Below are 22657 nucleotides of genomic sequence, written 5' to 3'. Positions count from 1 at the left end.
AGTGGTGTTGTTCTATGTAATCTCAAGACTCCCTCAGACAGACATGTGCCATACATACACGCAAACAGTTATACATTGGCCATATACATCACTCTGTGCATGTAATGTACATTAACACAACAGTACCTGTCCAATCATTATGTGTGAACAGTACTCTTGCAAGGTGCTGTGTGCAACATCATCATCATGATAAAGGTAAATGGGGTAACCATAGAGGGACAGGTAGTGTTGCGTGTACAATGGGGTCATCCTCATCACATGAACCTTGACCATTTAGGAGTGATGTGCATACCAGGATTGTGCTTCTGAGGGACAGGGGTGAGGATAACAGGAGTATGTTGTGATGCATATTACAAGGGTTACATGTGTCCAGTGGGCACGTGTGTGAAATGGACAGCTATGTATAGGGCAGATGTTGTCCTAGGAGCCGATTGGCTATATGTTTCCATAGGGTGAGGGTCAGATGTGGGGGAAGGAGAGTAGGTATGGCTGTGGAGGATAGGTAGGGTAGGATCACAGACAAGACAGCATACAGGGTCAGTATATGCCACATGTGGGGGGATACACCTTGGACAGGGATGGGTGTTCGGCATTCACAAGCCCATGGGAACAGTGGGATGGAGGTACCCAGCCATGGGCAGCTGCCACTGCACCTAAACAGCTGCAAAGGAGGCAGTGCTGGTGGCTGTCCAGGAGGGGCAGCATCACCCTGTAAATGTGACACTCTGCCCTTGAGTTTACGTATCTGGCTTCGGAACCCCTTAGTGAGCCCACAACGCAACATATCCAGGACCGCACGACAGCAGACATGTACCTGTCTGGTCCTGCTCCCAGGGGGGACATGCCCCATCCTCAGTGGTGGTACCATCAGAAGGTGGTGCAGAGCCAACAGAGGTTGATATCCAAGGCTGAGCCCCAGATGTGCTGGTGCCCAGTGCCATGGTCAGCTGAAATGGGACAGAAAATTCTGCTGGAACCTCCCAACCCATTCAGCCTATGGTGTTGCAGTTTAAACCCACATATGGCTTGGTGACAGACAACAGCATACAGGATTACCTACAACAGTATGCATAGATATCACCATCAACCCAACATAACAGATGGTATACATTTGCAGAGGGAGCCCAACACATGCATATATACTGCATGACATCTGTGCAATGTGTAGTAGACGTGCTACCGCAGCTATGAACAGTTTCCCATTATCGCCTTGTCACTGGGAACCCCAGACAGTGTCTGTCATACCACTGTTTCATGTGACATATGTTTAGTCAGGGATGCGATGGGAGTAACACATCCCTATCATCATGTACTGTCTGCAGTCCTCACACTATGCTCCTGCTGTGCACAGATGTGTATTCAGTGTGTAACACAGGAAACAAATGGTTCCACACACTGACCAGTTCACAGATGGTTCTACAGATGAGTGTCCTTCACAGAGTACTGTCATGTCTGTATTAAAACATGCAGAATAGCCATTACCACACACAACATGTTAAACAGGCAGTAGTCTCAATGCAGCGTAGCTACACTTACATGCTGTAGTCATGTGTGACACATCATCCTCCTGTCTTTAGGCTATTTCCCACTGTGTATGATGTTTGAGTTACATCCAGATATCATCTGTGATGCCGCTTCAGAACACCACATCCAGGTACCACTCACAGCGACTGTCATGGCCAAATACCAACATGTTTTTCCTAGAGAGTGTTCTGTGTTTATCATGCAAATGGCTATGGGAACACCATCACAGCTGTTCCACATGCAATCAGCTAGACGAGGACTGCAATAGCTGCAGAGGCCATCACCTGATCATGTCCATCATTTACAATGCACATGCTGCTGCTGAGCAGGTGTACACCTCCACATCCACCAGAGAGTGTGTGGGTGGGACAGGCAAAGTACATCAGAGAAGGGCTTGGAAACTTAACCCTAAGCATCATCTGCCACATGCCTAACAGTACAGGGGTCAAACTCCAGACTGACTAGTCATTACTATTACATGTGCATGAAGTTACTACATGTGCCACAAAGTCAACATTTTGCTGTGCTGTAAGAACATATATGTGTGTAGGTGAGGGACATCTGCAACAGAGATATAGTAGATATACATTAGGTGTGGCACACATGGCTGTCCATGTGAACGAATGCCATTGTTACCACAACCACACTCTCTAATGGACTTGCACTGACACTCTTTGCCAGGGCCACAAATATACAACCTAACTACTTAGTTTGCCACAATGCAGTAATGCACAGGACTGCATGCACCACAGGAGATATCTGGAGGTTCTATGGGCTAGGGCATGTAAAAGTGTTTGACATCTGTTGGTATGCCAATGAGGGTTATACTGGGAGTGACTGTGGTTGGGAGCATCATAACCCACACACAGACACAAGGTGCCAGTACTGACATGCATGTATGCATTGTTTCTTGGTTGTGTAGTGGTTGACTGTGCAAGATGGCTGTACAAGGCTGGGTGAGGGGTAATCCCTGGCATCGCATCACCCAAGAATGGTGTGCAGTGCGGTACAGGGGTGTAGTGTCTGCAATGTTCCACACAGATGGGTACTGCATGATCTGCCCTGACATCCTGGTTACCAATGTGTATGGCCATAGCTTTGCAATGCATGCCATGTCTGTGTTTGATAGTCCTTCACATGGACATTGCCTGGGATGTGCATGTCCAACAATACTGTACAGTGACATGTACAGGTGTACCTGGTTTGGCAGGCACATGTTGTGTACACAGACTGTTATCCCCCAATATGCCAATACTGGCCTGGTATGGTGAAACCTGCTTATAGTGAGCAGATCGACCCTCCACCTGCATTGATAATATGATACAGGTATTCCCTGGTGTCAGTGACATTGGTCCATACAGAGCACATGTGTATGGTATTGTATGGCCTCTGTGGATCACACTTGATGACACCACATAAGTTGCAGGCATCCAGTGGGGAACATAGTGATGGCACAATGTCCACAAATATGTGCCTATTGTACCACTGTACAGAGTGCCATGTCCTATGCAGCCCACTGCATTCACACCATGCCTACTATCTGTCATCAATGTGCATGGTACTAGCAACATAGTGGGATATCCTAGGCAAGAGTGTTTGTGTATGGCACATGGGTGCATGACATATACTGGGTACTAGTAGGGTTGCATACTTTGTTCACCAGGCCTTTTGCCAGATGTAGGGGTAAGGCTTGCCAACACAGTTCCATGGCTGACTGACAGCTGTACTCCTTGTGAGGTGGCCAATGTGTCATAAGATGGACACCATATAGGAAAACTACAAAATCCGCTCCCCAACATGTCCAGTGGTTAGACAATCAAAGCCACCTCTACACAGGCTCTGACAGCCAAACACACACACTTGCCATGTCATGTATACAAACCCCTACCTACCATATCACACTGAGCAATACGCTTTTAGGGCATGAGCTACAGCGAATACTGGGTTACAGCACACCTACAGGTGTATACCTAGGTGGTTGACAACAGCAGGATTGACAAAGGTGGTCATGTGATTTGTACAGAGAGTGCATACTCTACAAAGCACTGTACTTGTCTCACGCAGGCAGATGCACACACACACGTGGCAAGTCTGGGATTAGAATACCGACCTAAATACTTTATTACAGTACAGCATTATGCAGTTACAGAACACGCTACCAAGATTACTGGGTCACAGCACTCCTAGAGGTGTATTTCTAGGTTGGTGACATCATCAGCCTTGCCAAAGGTGAGTATAGGAATTGTATGGAGTGTGAGGTGAGCAGTCTAAAAGCATTAATCAGTCCTCAGGCAGACGGGGACAAACACACACAAACACACTTGGCAAGTCTGGGATTAGAACACCGACTTATCTACTTTATCACACTACAGCATTACGTAGTTACAGAACGTGCGACCGAGATTACTGGGTTACAACACTCCCAGAGGTGTATTTCTAGGTGGGTGACATCATCAGCCTTGCCAAAGGTGGGTATAGGAATTGTATGGAGTGTGAGCAGTCTAAAAGCATTATTCAGTCCTCAGGTAAATGGGAACTAACACACACACACATTTGGCAATTCTGGGATTAAAACACCAACCTAACTACTTTATCACACTATAACATTACACATTTACAGAATGCGCTACCGAGATTACTGGGTCACAGCACTCCCAGAGGTGTATTTCTAGGTGGGTGATATCATCAGCCTTGCAAAGGTGGGTATAGGAATTGTATGGAGTTGAGGTGAACAGTCTAAAAGCATTATTCAGTCCTCAGACAGAGAGGAACAAACACACACAGTCGGCAAGTCTGGGATTAGAACACCAACCTAACTACTTTATCTCACTACAGCATTATGCAGTTACAGAATGCTCTACCGAGATTACTGGATTAAAGTACTCCCAGAGGTGTATTTCTAGGTGGGTGACATCATCAGCCTTGCAAAGATGGGTATAGGAATTGTATGGAGTGTGAGCAGTCTAAAAGCATTATTCTGTCCTCAGGCAGATGGAGACACACACACACGCCAGTGGTGGGAAGAGAACACCTGCCTATCTACAGATCACTATTGCAATACTACATAGTTACGAGTTGCGCCACACAGACTATGCATTTCAAGGCTGTAATTATGACCTTCTAGAAATGCGGACATCAACAGTTGTTGGCAGTTAAGATGTACATACCTGTGAACCTGTGTGTTTAAAGTAGGAATCCATCCTGACCTGGAATATGCTCATCTGTGAAATGGATGACTACTATCACTATACAGGGTTACAATGGCCATGCCCATACACATAGAGGCACATAACCGACACAAGGTGTCACTGGGCATGCTCACACACGTCGTAGCACAGGGCTGTTTGGAATGCACTATGTGTCCATCTACACAAGGTTATACTGGGCATGCTCATAGACTTAGTAGCACAGGGCTGTCTGGGATGCACTCTGATTCTAAACACGGAAGGCCACAGTGGCCATGCTATTACAGTTAGATGTAAAGAACACATTGTAATTTACTCCAGTGTTTGTAGTTGTCATTGTTAGCAGGAACGCTGCACTACATATATCTGACACTGGCCTTATACACTATGTCTGCTGCTGTCCATCACCTTAGATGTACCTTTCTATACCAAGCACAATACTACCACTCGCAGTGATGTCTTGCTAGGAGTGGCAACTGCTTGACCAACACAATGAGCCAATGTCCTGCTGTAATTACGAGGTTGTCCAGTGTTTATCATTCTGGGATGACATGACTGAAAGTAGACAGGCCTTTGTCACATATCACATGCATCCATGATTCAAGGGAGTGGGGATAATACCTAAGTCATATTCGCCCATATAATGCTATTCCAAGGCAAATGTCCTAAACACAGGATAACACCCTGACACCTAGAGGACAACTGCATTGTATGCTTATGCTAACGAGTGCTAGATGTGTAGTGTACGTAATCACAGCTGCTCACTGTAGATCCAACAATGGGGAATACTGACATCTGTGCACTGAGGAACACCTGGCTGAAGGCTCTGTAGTGCACAATAGCACTACCACCATATACCTCAGAAGCAGACATGTGGGCCATAACACAGGTATGGACCACTCCAGGTTGTGGAGTCCCCTCATACATAAAGGCCACTCACATGTACTGACCAGTACTCCCACAAAAGGCATCACAGATGAGTCAGGTGCAGGACACAGTGTCAAAAGCTGCAGTATAGGATGTGACCCTCAGACACCACCATGCCCTCGGACTACCAACACACATCCATACATGTAGAAGGGCATATAAAAGTACACCACCATGTGACCCATGACCAGTGGACTGTACCAAGCTCTACATCAACTGTGCAGAGCACCCATGTACTGACACAGTTACATAATGTGGTATGCAATGCAATGATATCACTGTCTATAACCAGGTCTGCTGTACACATACCAGGGGCCCTCAGTTATTTACAGCATTAACAGATGACTCTTGCTGTACACCAGTAAACACCCTCATGTTTGGATATGACATACATGTACCTGCCCTGGATATGTACATGCCACACACATACAGCATATATGTAAATAACATAGCTGTTGTTGTCTTTTGTGCAGACAGGTGGCTCCAGCCATTACACACATGCACATGGAATGTAAGTTCATGGATGCTGAATGCTAACAGTACATAAGGTGTGATATCATACAACAGTCCATGTGTCATGTATATCATTACACATGTCCATCAATTGCAATGCCTACAAACATGCCCAAATGACAGGACTGTAGGACCTAAACACATGTACATGTTGTGGTGTGTGTTTAGATACCATGTGTGTGCAGTTGCTGATGTATGCAGGTGATGTGTGTCTTAATACATCATGCAGTTGCAATGCAGCCTCAACATTGCCAACTGTATATGGTGATATGCTGAAAGTACAAAAAGATGTACCTCAGGTATGGACAGATGTGTGGACATAACTAAGTGGTGGGGCATCTTTGCAGATGTATGTTTGCTGAGGACAGCTCACAGGTGTGTCACAAGTGGTCCTACAATAACCTGTGTAACCGCTAAGCAATGGTTTTGTTAATTGAAGGGCAACACACACAACATAGACAGCAGTCAGGGTGACACCGAAGGTAAATCACTTGACACCTGTAACAGTTAAGACCTACCATGTGCATATATCAGCACAGTTGCCAAAGTAAGCATCAGTACACTTTGTAATGCATGCAATACTGCTGTAAGTCTGACATACATATCATGAGATAGACAGGTGTTTGATTCACAGTACTGGCATGTGTTGTTGCGTGTGTGTCCATATATGTTACGTATGGTGGGGAATACATCTCAGTTGTTACTCACACTCCTGTACACTGTTGTAGACATCTGTACAGACTACAATTTAGAAAGCAGGACATAGGCAGGGGTGTGTATATAACACATGTGAGGTATCTGTATGTGCATGACATAGGTGTATTCAATAGTGAATGCCAAAGTGTGCACACGCGTGTGTGTGTGTGTGTGTGTGTGTGTGTGTGTGTGTGTGTGTGTGTGTGTGTGTGTGTGTGTGTGTATGGCTGTCTGGTCCCTGGAGTGAGGATGTATGTTACCATAGTGAACTGATAAGACCCCTCCCCCCATCTAGGCGATGCAATTTACTATCCATGTTGATGTCCCCTATCTTAGGCCATACTGACTACCTGTGCATGTGTATTCTCTGTAGCACGTCATGTAGGTGCACAGTACTGTAATGATGATTTGCACATAGGCAGGGGTCCTCACCTAAACACTAGCAACTGTGTGTGTGTGATTGTGTGTTACTGTGTCAGTGAATCCGTGAGTGTCTGGGTGTGTTACTGTGTCTGTGAATACAAGTGTGTGAATACCTGAGTGTGTGGGTGCAGTTGTGTATTCGTATCCTGTCATTGGAATGTGCATTACTGCTTCCCAATGAGGCATCACACTTTCCACTGGCCTCTACCCTTGCCATTAGCTAGACTGCTCTATTACCTCACCACTCCATGTAGCTGTACCTGTGATGTCACCCAGTATGGATGTCACATCTGTAGCCACATTAGCTTAATACACAGCTATCATGCTCTTGGGTCAGTAGACGTGTTTGGAACATGGGACATTCTATCTGTGATGTGGAAGATACAAAGTGCATGCTGGTATTTTCATACATACCTGTGAGTAGTCCACATTTACATATGGGACACTAACTGCAAACACTGACATCCACTGGCACATGAAATTAGACCTGAAGGAGGAAAGCAGAACATCATGACCAACATGCAGTTACTGTTGTTACACAAAACACATACTGTTAACAGTATGAAATGCATTGTAAACCTGTACTACATGGTATGTCTGCTGCCTGTCAACAGTACACAACAATTGTAATCTACACTTATCTTCCTAGTCTGTTTACCTCGTGCATCAGACCATATGAGCATGTCCCTGCACCAATGGGGTGGATGACAGGGATGCGGCCCAGGCATCATCATATGCACAGGGTGATAATGTTTGCCAGAGGCCTAGGCTGAACCACTGGATGACATCATGTGTGTGGGTTAGGGCCTTTGATCTATTTGGATGTGTGTGGATATTATGCATGTATGTGTTGCGGTGCCCTACATATGTTTCCGGTGTGTGCGTGTATGTATGCATACAGTTCTGGCACATGTCTCACCTACACAAGGGTATTATTGACAGCTGTGGACTGTACAGGCCAGGTTTTACAGTTCACGATGTCCGGCCATGGCTATGTTACCTGTGCCTGCCAGGGGTTGCATGGGCACTACCAGGCAGTGGTGAAGATTGGGTACTGTCTGATGACACTTGTCCACTGGAACCATGTCCCTGTTGGGACCATCCAGGGCCACATGCACATGGCTTGCTGTGTCATGGTGTGGACAGCACAGCACCAGCTGCACTGCTGCTGCTACCGCCACTATGGGAGTGGGCATGTGAGGTAGCTCATTCACGTAGGCCTGAAACAGGTGATGTAGCAGGCCTACGTCCACATGCTCGACGCCTCATTCCTACCAGATGTTCCAACACAGACAGCTCATGCTTGTGGATTGTCATGCCATGGTCAAGGACTCCAACCATGTCACCCAATCGTCTATCCAAAGCTTCAGCAATCTGCTGTTGAGCATTTACCATTGCCTGGATGTTGTTGCTTAAAGAACGGACAGCAGCCGTCTGAAGCCTCTGATCTTTTCTGTTGTGCCATTCAGCATGTGCCTGTGCCTCCATTACAGCCTGAAACATTCATCTGGTGACACCAGCTACTGTGCGCTGTCTTGCAGGGGCATGTTGGCCAGAGGTCCTCCTATGAGCAGCACTGGCCATGTGCCTGTGTGGGGCATCATCAGTCATATGGCTGACACCATGGTGTGCAGGCACACCTTCCATAGCCCCCACACTTTCCTATTCCAAGCTACCACACGCCAACTGTCCTTCCTCTATGGCCACTGGTGATGGGGTATGTGTAGGCATGAGAACTGTATGCAGGGATGAGGGGGGTATAGATGGAATAGCAACCAATGGCAGAGATTCAGCCCCTGACAACCCCGCCTGTGCCTCAATCATACATTCATCATCCCTACTAGAGTCTGTGGGGACACTAACATCAGATGGACCGCAGGAGGGGAATGCACCTACATCACCTGTGAGGGGCAGACAAGAACTTTACATTACAATCTATACAATGTTTAAATAGAATATGTAGCCACAGATCCCAGCTGATTCCAAAGGCATTCCCTACTGTGCATACCCCTGACATCTGTATGCTATTGTAATGCAAAGAGCCACTGTACTATGGGACATAGATGCAGATGCTAGCATTACAAATCATGCACACACACACACACACACACACACACACACACACACACACACACACGCACACACATGCTATGGCACCCAACATGCATGTGATATAACAGAAGGCATGCAACATGCTTGTGATACGGCAGATGGCATGCAGCTCAGACAATAATAATGGCAGTTATCATACATCTCTGGGTTGCGCACAACAGCATGCATGTGTCATAGCAGAAGGCATGCAAATTACACAATCATAGTAGTAGTTAGCATACATCCCTGTGTTACACCATGTAGACCAGCACAGGTTATCAGTACACCAGCCTGATGTGTGGCATATGACCTTGACAATCACATGTAGTATGACATGTGATCTGCTGATGTGTGCAATGACATGCATACATGTTTAACACAATGGTGTCCTGTCAAATATACAGTGGGGTAATGGTGTCCCAATGCAGTGTTGTCTGTCTGCCCTACAGATATATTGCACATTTAGCTGATGTGCATGGCCATTGCAGGGAATCATGAGGCATCTCTATTGCTATACAGTGTGAGATACAGACACAGTTCATAGCCATGACTGTGTTCAGGTACAATACATATATACTGTGGAATGTGACCCATGTCACTGAGGTGTATACACACTATACCATGATGTTGAATGTGTGACACAGGTCACTGAAGTGTATACAGATGACACCCCTGCACATCTGCAGCCATATTGTTGCTGCCTGTCAACTATGGCCAGACATGGCAAACTCATCGGTACACCATGTCCCACATGACATCTGTGTACCACACACACACACACACACACACACACACACACACACACACACACACACACACACACACACATACACACACACACATATATGAGGGGCAAGGATGACATTGATGTCCGACACCAGCAAAGGGAATGGTCTGTATTTGTGGGCTGATGTGGTTGTCTGGGTATGTATGTGGATACTGTACAGGTGACTGCTGTCATGTCGTGACACACTCAAGATGTTCTACACATCTTATGTAGTGGATTGATGTCACGCCTACACAAGATGTGCACAGGCTTGTAGGATGTCTAGTGTTCCACATCTGCAATATAACCATTACACAAAGGCCATAGTTGGACCATGTGGAGCCAATGTATGACAGGGTGTACACACAAGCACATCACGTCTACCGTGTGTGTTGCTTCATGTCTCTGGCCATCCTCCATGGCCATGTGTGTATATGTGTTGGCCAAATGGTTGTGATGGGCGTCTATTTCACATGTCTGTGTTGTCCCATATGACATACACCCATAGATGTCATATGCTCCACTGACAACAGGGTTATGCAGACAAAGGGTGGTATGTTTGGTATGTGGGATATGTTTTTCAGGATTGTTAGGCAGTGTTGCAGCCAGCCCACTAGATGTCATGGACATGTCAGATAGCACATCACATTGTGTGACATTCATTGCAGGGGTATGATCCACACCAGTGAATCCTGTGGGCTGGCCATACTCCAGCTCAATGTGTAGTACTGTTTGTATTCCCCACATGTGTAGTTATGATCTGTAGTACATGTCCCTACAGTGAACAGCACCTCCACCATTGTATGCACAGCTGTCCACACATCTGACAATGACTGTGAGGTTTCATGTCAGTGTTTCACATAGTTTGCAAGTATTGCACATGGGTAGCCATTCTGATGCATTGCAGGTCTGACCTGTATATTGTGACAGGACCATACATTATGTGTACATTTGGTAAATGTCCACATGGCAGATAGATCTGTGCATTAACATGCCTGATAAATAATAACAGTCTCACCTGCAATGGGCTGCTGTCGCAGTGGAAAGCCAGAGGTACCTAAATAGGAGTAACACAGCAGTATGATCACTATCCACGCCTGTATGATAGCTACAGGGTGCAATGTGCATGTTAACACATATGCAAGTACAATAGACTATACTATGGAGTATGCACATGTGTGCATACACAGAGTAGCATACTATAGTATGCAGCATGTGTGTATACATGCCTTGCATATGATGTTACATTACATATTGTACAGTGAACATGTAACTATATGAAATATAGTTGTTATAGGTGCAGTAGTGACTTACCAGGCAACTTCAGGCTCAGTGGTTGAGAGACACCCACCTCCATGATATCGGCTAAGGCTTGTGGATGTTGTTCTGCAGGTGTCCCCAGGTTGGCCAGTAGCTTCTCGGTACGTGTGAGTGGGGGCTGGGTTGGTGGCCCACCACCTGTTGCACCTTGTTCCCTAGTGATTGCATTTGCACACTGTTTTGCCGATCTAATGAGGTCTGTACAGTGTCTGCGCACCTGCTGGTATGTGCAGTTGTGGCCACCCACATCATTAACCCTCCTGCGAAATTCCTGCCACAGGGCATCCCGCTGCTGTGCATCCTGTGGCACATCGCTGAACAGGACATCATGATTGTCATGTAGGTATGGGATGAGAGCCTCATCCTCCAATCAGGTATAAGGTGGTAGCCTTGAACGTGGTATACCTGGAAGACATAATGATAGAGACAGGTCACAGTAATTCACAGAGATGTACAGAGCAACAGCTGAACATACATGTGTATTACATTTATTACGATTAAATAGTTATCTTTTTAAATCTACATAACACTGACACCACTGACATGTTTGTGTCACACACATTTCACACTCAATGGTGATTGGATATTATCACCATATATGTGTGTGTGTGTCACCTGATTAAATTTCTCATACTCTATGTGGATGCAGTCTTGATGTGGGCATGTCTGTTTTCCTGTACTGGTGTTTTACCTATCAGCACATGGCTGGATGTGTTCACATTAATGCAGTCGACCTTGATGCTGTGTATATGTCACATATAAAGACTTACACTGCCTTAACAGACATGACCTGTGACCCTGCAGACTTGCTCATGGAAGGTTTTACATGTATGTGTTTTGCCATGTACATCTACACGGCACTGTACATTAGTTCAACATTATGCCATGTATCACCTGTGTTGCACATGTGATACACATGGGACACTGGCTAGCCAGATGATATTTGCAGGGATGGATATCAACTATAGCATGCACGGTCAAAGTCAACTAGTAGGCTATATGCCCTGGGCCATGTATGAATCTAGGGTGAAAGGTTACCTAGCTGTAGCCGACAGGTGGGTTTCTAGGGTCAGGTGAAGCAGTGCCACATAACTGATCCACAGGGTTAATGATACATTTACCATGCGGTCATCACACCATGTCTGAGAGGGGGCAATGTGTGGCTTTGCTGGACAAGGATCTGTCCAGCATGTGGTGATCCTTGTACTAGGAAGGTGGATGTCCATGAAGTATGTGTTTGAGATCAGGATGTATACATGTAGTATGCCCAACATCACTGGGTTGTACATGGCTTTATTTAGGGTAGGCATCATGCTACATAGTGCAGATGGGTATTGGGAAGGCTGGTGTAGGCTATCTGAACATAGCCAATACCCCTTAAAGGAAATATGTGATCTGATATGGGTCACTTGAGTGTTGAGTATGGCTGTACAATGATCTCTATATTCATGGATGGCACCCTGTCATGATTAGGGTTGCCAAATATGACTACCTGACAGGTGTGGTGATGTAACTATCACAGGAAAGACAACTGCCCAGCTGCATCCCTTACACACAGTGTCCATTACGTTGACCACTGCCTAGGTGGTAATTCATGGGTACAGGGTTATTAACATAGGGGTGACAATGCAATATGTAGCTGTCAGATTGTGCCCATATGTCACACACCTCACCCACAAAGCCCCTTCTGTATGTTGTCCACAACACTCTGAGTCAGCTATTGCTCCTAGGTCATAGTCATTCACATACTTCAATAGGCAGGTGCCTTCTGTTAGTCTGTGCGGTATAGACTACAATGAGAAGGAGTACAATGAATTCACCCTGTCTTACTGTAGCTGGCACTGGTGTGATGTGCATGTATTATTCAGACACCTTCTTTAGTGTTGGTTCTGCCAGCAGTCCCGTTGCAAAACACTCCTGTGACATAGGAATGTACATCTAGTATACTGAGTGTAGGTGGAACACAGTATGGGTGATGATGTCCTATGATCTGGCAAGGTTATGATATGCAGTGTGAAATCAACCTTACTGTCATCTACATCTGTACTGCTGACATCAAATAAGTTGATCAAGGTTCATGGCCTTTCAGACCAGACTCAGCAGGGTAGTAGTGCAGTACTTCCCGTTTTCAGAGGTGCCTCCCCCTTTGTGGGTTGTGATAACTGTTGGTGTGTACCATTCAGTGTGTACACAGCCTGACATGAAGCTATGTTTTACATGATGTGTATGTGGAGAACAACTTGTTTTGCAATATGTGTATGATACAACCTGGGATGTGGACAGGTCCCATGCAGCTTGAGTGCAGCTTGTACCTGCATAGTTATGGTTACAGGGGCTCCATAGTGTACATGGATATATGATTGTGTACCTGTTGGGGGGGGCAGTGTGTTTATGTTATCCAAGACCCTATCTGGATTGCTTATTCATGCTCAGCACTTGTTCAGAACTTGTAAGCACTATGTGAGGTACTAATTACTATAGCACTCAATTTTCTCATTACCTAGAGGTAAACAATTTTTGTACATACTTTTCTCACTTGCTTAGAGTAAAACAGCTCTTGTACTCACTTTCCTCACTTATCTAGGTGAAAATAGTTTTATATTCAGGCATGTCCAAGGTTCAGCGGCCAGTGTTCTCTCCTGTCCATCTGATGAATCTGGACATCTTGAGGCAATGTAGAAATTGCCTCATGTACACAGACAACCCTCTCCTCCTACCACCCAACACTACAACCTGTGAGAGATGCACTTATCTAGCCAAACTGGAGGTAAAGCTCTCTCCAACCAAGAGTGAACTTGACAGTCATGTGGAAAAGGTAAACATTTGCACCACACCACACTCATAACATAGTCTCACTAAATCTGCACCACCATAATCCACACATAGTAACACAAAAACATTCGCAGAGGCTCTCAATAATAATCTGTCTAAGCAACAGAATCCTCCAAAGTGGAAACACAAGCAGCCTCCATCCCCCAACACAACCCCAATGGCACATAGCCCACAAACTCAATGTGCCACTCAACCACAGCCAATAAGGCAAAAGAACGTACCCAACACACTAGTCATAGGTGACTCTATAGTCAGGCACACTGATGTCCCACTCACCAGGCTAAACAAGGAGAAGGTTGCTGTCAGCTGCCTGTTGGGTTCCAGGATCTAACTCACACACTCAGGTCACTCCACAACAAGTACAAATATAACTCTGTCATTGTCCATGTTGGTGTGAATGATCTGAGATGTACCTCCCTGGACTACATGAAATGAGACATGGAAGAGCTCTCCAATCTTGTAGCCCTGAGTAGCATTCTGCCATCACCCAGAATTATACCACAGTATGAGGACAAAATCATTGACTTCAACAATTGGCAAAGCTTTTGGTGTCATTCTAAAGGGATCCAGTATCTGTCTGCTTGGGATGACATGGTCGACAGACCACGATGCTTTGCCACAGATGGCCTGCACCTGTTGCCCCTGGGATTCCGGATATTGGCAAAGGCTATTGCTACCCCTATAGTGCCTTCTTTAGGCAAGGTTCAAATAACATATTCACCACCATAACAGGAACAGGCAAGCACAAACTGAGGGCAATGCTACTCAATGCTGGAAGTCTAAATCTCAAAATGCACTCACTGGAGGCACTCCTTGTAATGGAGAACATCGATATCTGTGCAGTGACTGAGACCTGGTTCAAGGCTCCAGAGAGCACCCCTGCACTACCAGGCTATAACTCATACCACACTTGTCAGCCACGTAACATGGACCGAAACACCCAAGGCAGAGGTGTGTTCATATTCATTAAGGATATCCACCCTTTCAGGCTAGTTGTTTAGCACAATGCATCTGAAGTTATCCAAGTGCACCTACCTCTGGGCTAAACTGCAATCCAAATCATAGCTTGCTACAGATCCCCCACCATGCCCCAAGATTCCCACTCCTCATTTCTTGATGTACTGGAAATTATTAGGGTTCATCCAAAAACCCTACTAATGGACGACTTCAACTACCCCACCATTAACTGAGAAAACTACTCATGTACCAACTCATTAGTTTAACGCCTTCTGGAATTCATAAACTCCAATGCCCTGGATAAACTTATCCACACACCCACCAGGGGCAACAATATCCTAGACCTAGGCATTACTAACATAAGTGACTAGTGTTCCATACCTGAAGTCAACTCCTCATTGGTCCGATCCGACCATAAGCTAAACATCCTTGATATCCACATCCCACCCCACCCCCAATTAAGGAAACCACAGTATAATATTTCTTCAAAGCCAACTTCATGCTTCTTAAGAAAGAAGTGGTGAACTTCATGGCACCCATGCAGATGGACAATACAGTTGCAACTGCTGAATCCTTCACAAATACACCCCATAAGCATTTACACAAGTGCATGGATTGTGCTATCCCAAACAGAACCAAGATGCTATCCTCCAAAATAAGGAAGCCAATCTGGTGGTCCACTGCCATAAACAAACTGTACAACAGAAGGAAGAAACTGTTGCAAAAAAGAGTACAATCCCATGAGTGGAGGAGCTCCCTGTTCAGCCACAGTAAGAAGCTGAGATCCCTTATAAGATCCTCCAAAGCTAGCTATGAAAACAAAAGTGCCACTAATTCTAAGGACTACTACAAAGCATTCTGTAGCTATGTCAAATATCTCGATGGCAACACCCAGATCTGCTCTGAGTTACAGCACAAAGGCATGAACATTACAGAACCAACTGATATTGCCAGCATCCTGGCAGATAGGTTCAGTGCTACCTTTCCCCCCTCTCACCTCCTAAAGGGCCCATATCTATAGAGGAAGAATGCAGAGTCCCTGTAATCACAACTACGCAGGTAAAAGCTGCACTCTCTAAAGCTAATATCGCAGCATCCATGGGACCAGACAACATCCCAGGCTGTGTTTTACACGAACTTCAAAACGGACTGGCTCCCCACTTATGCACCATGTTCAATAATAGCCTCGCATCAGGCTTTGTGCCCCCTGAATGGTGCATAGCAACAGCTATCCCACTCCACAAAGGTGGTGCCACAATGGACCAAGGGACCTATTGCCCTATAAGCCTGACTAGCCTGATCTGCAAGGCTATGTTGCACATCATCGTGGATCTCATTCACAGAGACATTGGGTACCTCCAAACCTTTGACCCTACCCAGTTTGACTTTGTTAAGGGCAGACCATGCCTCCTAAACCTGGGGACTTCTTTGAGACAGTTACCAAGGCATTTGATGAGGGTAAGGAGGTCCACACAGCCTACCTTGATCTCTCAAAGGCTTTCAACACCATTCCCCGTTCTGATATTACCATCCACCTGAACATTAACCCCTACGTCATGAGATGGTTTGCAAAGTGGCTCACGGACAGAACCCACACAGTGGGAGTTGCATACCCTAGGTCCAACTGTAAACCAGTTACAAGTGGCGTCCCCCAGGACTCAGTCCTAGGACCCCTCATGTTCAGTATATATTTCTCTGAGGTACAGGCAAGCACAGGAGGACTTTGGCTGAAAAGATTTGCAGATGACTGCAAACTAGGGGCCATAATTGTTTCCCCCAGCTGCTACAGATACCCTCCAGAAGGGTCGCACTGAGACGGATACCTGGTGACAATATCATGGCCTCAAGCTGAATGCAAAAAGTGCATAGTCATCCCCTTTGGATAAAACTAATTACCCGTGGACTAACACATAGGTGCTAGTCCCTTACATACAGAAAAGGTAATAAGGGATCTTGGAACTCAAGTAGATAGCAATCTCTCCTTGGATAACCATAATGCCAAGGTGGTTAGAATATCCTTCTACGTAGCCCCCCTAATCTCAAATGAGTTCGCATCCAGAACAAAGGAGCCCATTATGCCTCTCTACTCATGACTTATTAGACCCATTAAAGGATATGACACCTCATTTGGGATGTACCTTACAAGACAACTACAACAGGTTCAAAGACAACAACAGTACCACACCAAGAGGATTACTGACCTTAAACAGATGACCTATGCAGCCCAACTAAAGAAATTCCAGCTGTACTCGGTTGCATACCGCATACTCAGAGATGATCTCTGCTTGACATACAAGGCCCATGTCCAACCCAGTATTGCCGGATATGCTCCACCTAAAAAAAAGCCCCTGAGAGCCACATGCTCTAGGGATAAACACCTAATCACAACGATAACTAGGACATGCTGGAGGGATAGATTCCTGACCCAGAGACTCCCCATGCTTTGGAACATGATTCCAATGTACCTCAGGCAGGGCCCCTCACTTGCACTCTTCAAGAGAAACCTTGACAGGTGGATGGGAGACAGGCATGTACCCCGGGGATCACTGCAGTGGCTCTGCTGGACAGAGGTACAGGGAACTAACCTAAAGGGGTGGCAGAAGCCAACACACTCTAGCTAGGCTTATAAATACCCTTGGGCAGACAGCCTAGTACCTACCTTTGAACTTATTACATGTCTTATGTGCATGGATAGTTAACTAGCTCTTCCATTTTACTTTGCTATCATGCTGATAAACTGTCGGGTGACTACAAGTCATATGTATCCTGTTATTGTGTATTGTAAATGGCAATAGACATAACTAATGTTTGCCTAACATAACAGTAATGCTATGTAAAATGCAATACATATCTGCTTACAATACTGTACATTACACAGTTATTGGCACAATATCCCACAATGGAAATCATAATTGCACAGTAGGCCCACCTTCAACATGTTATTCTCAGTAATACATCGACGCATATGTCTACTGTTACAATATATCAACATATACTATCCCCTGTTATAGCATGTACTTGTTGGACCAACCCTGCCACTGACAGTGGCTGGAGAGGAATTGTTGGGTTCAAAGCCCTTATATAGCATCCCTGGGTGTATGCAGTGTTTGCCTTGTGACCTACAGCAGTACACACATAAATACTACAAGCGTTACTATGCTCAACAATACATCACTACAAGATAACTGTTTCCACTATATGCATTAAGTACACTTTAATTATTACAGAACAGGTACTACATACACAGACATACTGAGTGTTCTACATACCTTATTAGTAACCCGAGATGTCGTTGACTGTTATTTTGATCCTTTTCAGTTTGTGTTTCAATCTTCTTTGTAATGTTCTGCTGGTATATACAGATGGTTTGAATGCGTGACAAGCCATCCTTTTATAGTTAAATATCAGTAATGTGCTATCCTGACCACCAATTGGTGTTTCAAAGTAGTTAATTACATGCACATCAGCTGTGCAGCTACTCTATTAGCCAATACCATGGCACAGTGGTGTATAATTGAGTACTCCACCTTGGGTGTTGTCCTGTTGCCTTACTTTCGAGGAAGATGGCCTGGATGTGTTGTTTGTGATGTATTGCAACAGCTATATGGAGACAGACAGAGATATATTAGCTTCATGACTCCCGTGGATTGTGCGTAATGGCTAGAAGATGTTGTTCTACATGTGAGTACAGCTGTTATATTTCGAACATTGCTACTTATGCAGGGTCTGTTTGTACCTGATACTTCTGCAGATGTTTCAGTCTGGCAAGGATGTTTGGGCAGCTTAAGGCTGTATGGCTATGCATGAAATGTTAGGTGGTTTATAGTGTGCTCACCAGACATCTTTGGTTTGGTGTACATGTGTATCATACTGTGCTATTAATCAGTAATTGGTAACACTTCCTGGTGTACACACAAACCTCTGAAATGGGATTAGTGCAAACAAACCCTGTAACATCAGCAGCTGTTCCATTGTATAACAGCAACTATTTCACAAAGGGCCATGTTAGTGTGTCTCTAACAAGGTATGTTAAGGCTTCTGCAGATGTCGTACAGTGAGTGAATGATTTGTGATGTTATTACAGTTTGTATTGTAATTGGTTTGGGTGTGGGGGAGATGCTGGTGGGTGTACATAGCAGATGCAGGTGTGTAGGAACTGCTTTTATACATAATCGATATGTGTGTGAGGGTACCTTCCTATTTGAACACCTATCATTTAGTGGACTAATACTATGGTAATTGCAGGCTGATTCATTAAGGCACTGTTAATTGGTTCCTGTAGAGCATGCAGGTGATGTTAGTCCTTGAATCCTTTCAGAAATACATTGGAATGTAATAAAGTGTTGCTACATGAAAGCTGTCTGTGTATTTCTGTCATAGGTATTTGCAGTATTTGGAGAAGTGTTGGTGACTGACCCTCTTTTTGGCTCATGTCCATAGCACATATTTGTAATAGTGTATAGGCATATACTCTCCATATCCTTTGTTCATAAAGTTTGGTCGTGGCGGAATGTGTGATTGCTATGGTCCATGTTATATTCCTATATGAACACCTCAACCATTGTATACAGGATACCTATGGAATCCCAAATGCACACAATTCCGACGCCCACAGTACAGGGCCCAGACTCCCATACCCCACATTATCGAACACTCAAACACACGACAGTCAAACTCACGAAAGTAACACAAACATGGAGCACACACACACACTGCTACCCACCACATCCAAACAAACCATCCTACACTATGTATGAGCAGGTGGGCAAGCCCCCCCTACACCCCTCATGTGGGTGGCTGCTCCCCCCCTAGTTTAATATTCTACCTGCAAGATCACACAAAGCAAACCCACACCCACACATTACAGTCCCCCATGGAACACACACCACACTCAGAACACACACTACACCCCTCAGAAACACACTTACACAAAGTAACCTACCTGAACCACAACAACAGAAGCACTAACTAAATGACCCTTAACATCGGGATTTTAAACCTCTCGCTTCTGGTATTTCGGTACTGTGGTTTTTCGGTCTTTAAGCCTCGTGATTACACGCGTCAGTATGTCAAGCATTTGGTATTTGGTAGGTATCCCATTTATATGTACCTCCATGGTTGTGTAGATGTTAACCTATCTATATATCTACATATATATATATATGTATATCCCCATATATCGACATATATATCTCTCTCTCCCTCTCTCTCTCTCTCTCTCTATATATATATATATATATATATATATATATAGCATACACCTTTCATTGGGGACATGGCGGTTGGTCCTATTTCCACACATTCCTCCATTTTGTTTTTTAACCTATCAGAATGCACAACTGCTGTTGGTACATCTTTGTGGTAGGTTATTGTGAAGATTGAGTACATGGTTGCGTGTTCTAATCCTGGCAGTGGTCATTTTACCTCTCAGAGCAGGCACTGGTAGTGCAAGGGTGATTAATGCACATTTCAGCAGTTGCGTGTTCCAAATATTTATTATTCTGTGGAATACTACCTATATATGCAAGCTGTGTTTAAGATATACCATGTAGCATGTAAATCATCTCTGACTTCATTGTAATTTGAACCAGGACTGCACAGATATTATGCAAATGCTGTAGCCATTACACTATTGACATTAACATTCCTTCTGCCTATTTCCTATGTCCATGAATCCTGTGTGTAAGCTTGGATACACAACAGGTGGAGCCACCCACACCCAGTGAGCTTCTCGAAAAACCGACATAGCACATGAATTGAGAGACTATACTTTAACATCCTAACTACATTTGGCATAGCCCCTCACTGACACACTTCAGGAGGAAACCTTGATGTGTGACTGGCGAACAGTATATACACCCCTGGGATCATGTGTCCCAGAAACATACAGCCAGGGTGTGGGGGAGCCACTCCAGTTTTATAGCTGCAAGACCTGTTGGGGAAATTGAATGCTGTTGGGTTGTCATGTTAACATGCCCTTTTGAGATCACTATGTGCCCCTATCACCCTACAGCACCCCAGTCTTCAACAGCTTCCAGAACTTTGCCTGGAATCACTTCATTGGCTTTCCTTGACAGAGGCTGTTACTTTATCAATGATGCAGGTAAAGCCACTATACTGTAACTATGCTTCTAAATGCCCTTGGGCAGATAGCCTACTATCTATCTGTAAACCTCTACAGTACAGGCCATCTCCAAGATTATATGTGATTATACAGAGTTTTCTGATCACAATATACAGTGTAAAATCACCATGTAGTCAGACAACAGTTAAGTACAGCAATAGCATACAGACTACTGATACATAATCACTCCAAAAGCCTATCTTGGAAGCTAGTAGACATGTGTAGGTTTCAGGCTTTGTATTGCTTACCAGTAGGTTACCTACAGGAAAGATGGGACACAAGCACAGATGGAATATATGCCTGTAACAATGCCATATCAACTTGCCTGTGTCAGACTAAGGCTTTGGAATGCTGGGCAAGGCTATTGGCGCCCCCATGGTGCTGGCTTTAGGCAGGTCTCAGAGGTGAATCTCACCTCCATGAGCTGCACAATAGCGGAACCAATGAGGGTTAGGCTACTCAACCCAGAGGTAGTACTCACAACATCACAACATACACACACTCACAGCACCCCTCAGTATGGCCAACATCTACATCTGTTCTGTGACTGGGACCTGTATAAGGCTCCTGTGAGCACACCGGCACTACCAGACTACGACCCATAACACACATTTCAGCCGGTGAACATGGACTGGCACAGACATGGAGGGCGTGTATCCATATTCATCGGGGATACCTACAGCTCCAAGTTAGTGTGGCAGCATGATACCTCTGTGATCATCCATGTGCAGCTAACATCAGCCACGACTGCAATGCAAACTGTGAGCTGCTAAGATAACCCTCCATGACCCAGGAGCACCACTACAACTATCCAGAGACAATGGTAAACATGACAGCCCTGCCAGACACCCTGTTATTGGTCAATGTCAGCTACCCTACACTTAACTGGATAACCTACTTGAGTATTCACTTCCAGGCCCAGCACTTACTGGGATTGATCACCTCATATGGCCTGTATCAGTTGGTAGACAGACTAACAAGAGGTGAAAACATACTAGAAGTGGTAATCACTGACATGCGCAACAGGTGCACTACAGCAGAGGTAAACCAGTCACTGTTTAGATCTGACCATGAACTATTCATTGATGATTTCCACTCCCAACCATCTCTCCCACCCAAGGAACACACAGTGAATACCTTTCCTACAGATAAATTCACAGTACTAATGACAGAGGTGGGAGGGTTCACAGCCCCCATGCTCAGGGATGACATTGCTCAAGATACAGCCAGAATTACGAATGCACTCTATAAGCACCTACAAAGATGTATGGGTTGTGCCATCAATGGTAAACCAGGACT

This window comes from Protopterus annectens, chromosome 9.part0 (genome assembly GCF_019279795.1).
Source record: "Protopterus annectens isolate FY-2018-M chromosome 9.part0, PAN1.0, whole genome shotgun sequence".
Classification (NCBI taxonomy): Eukaryota; Metazoa; Chordata; order Ceratodontiformes; family Protopteridae; genus Protopterus; species Protopterus annectens.
The sequence above is the reverse complement of the archived record's forward strand: the minus strand, read 5'-3'. Positions refer to the sequence as shown.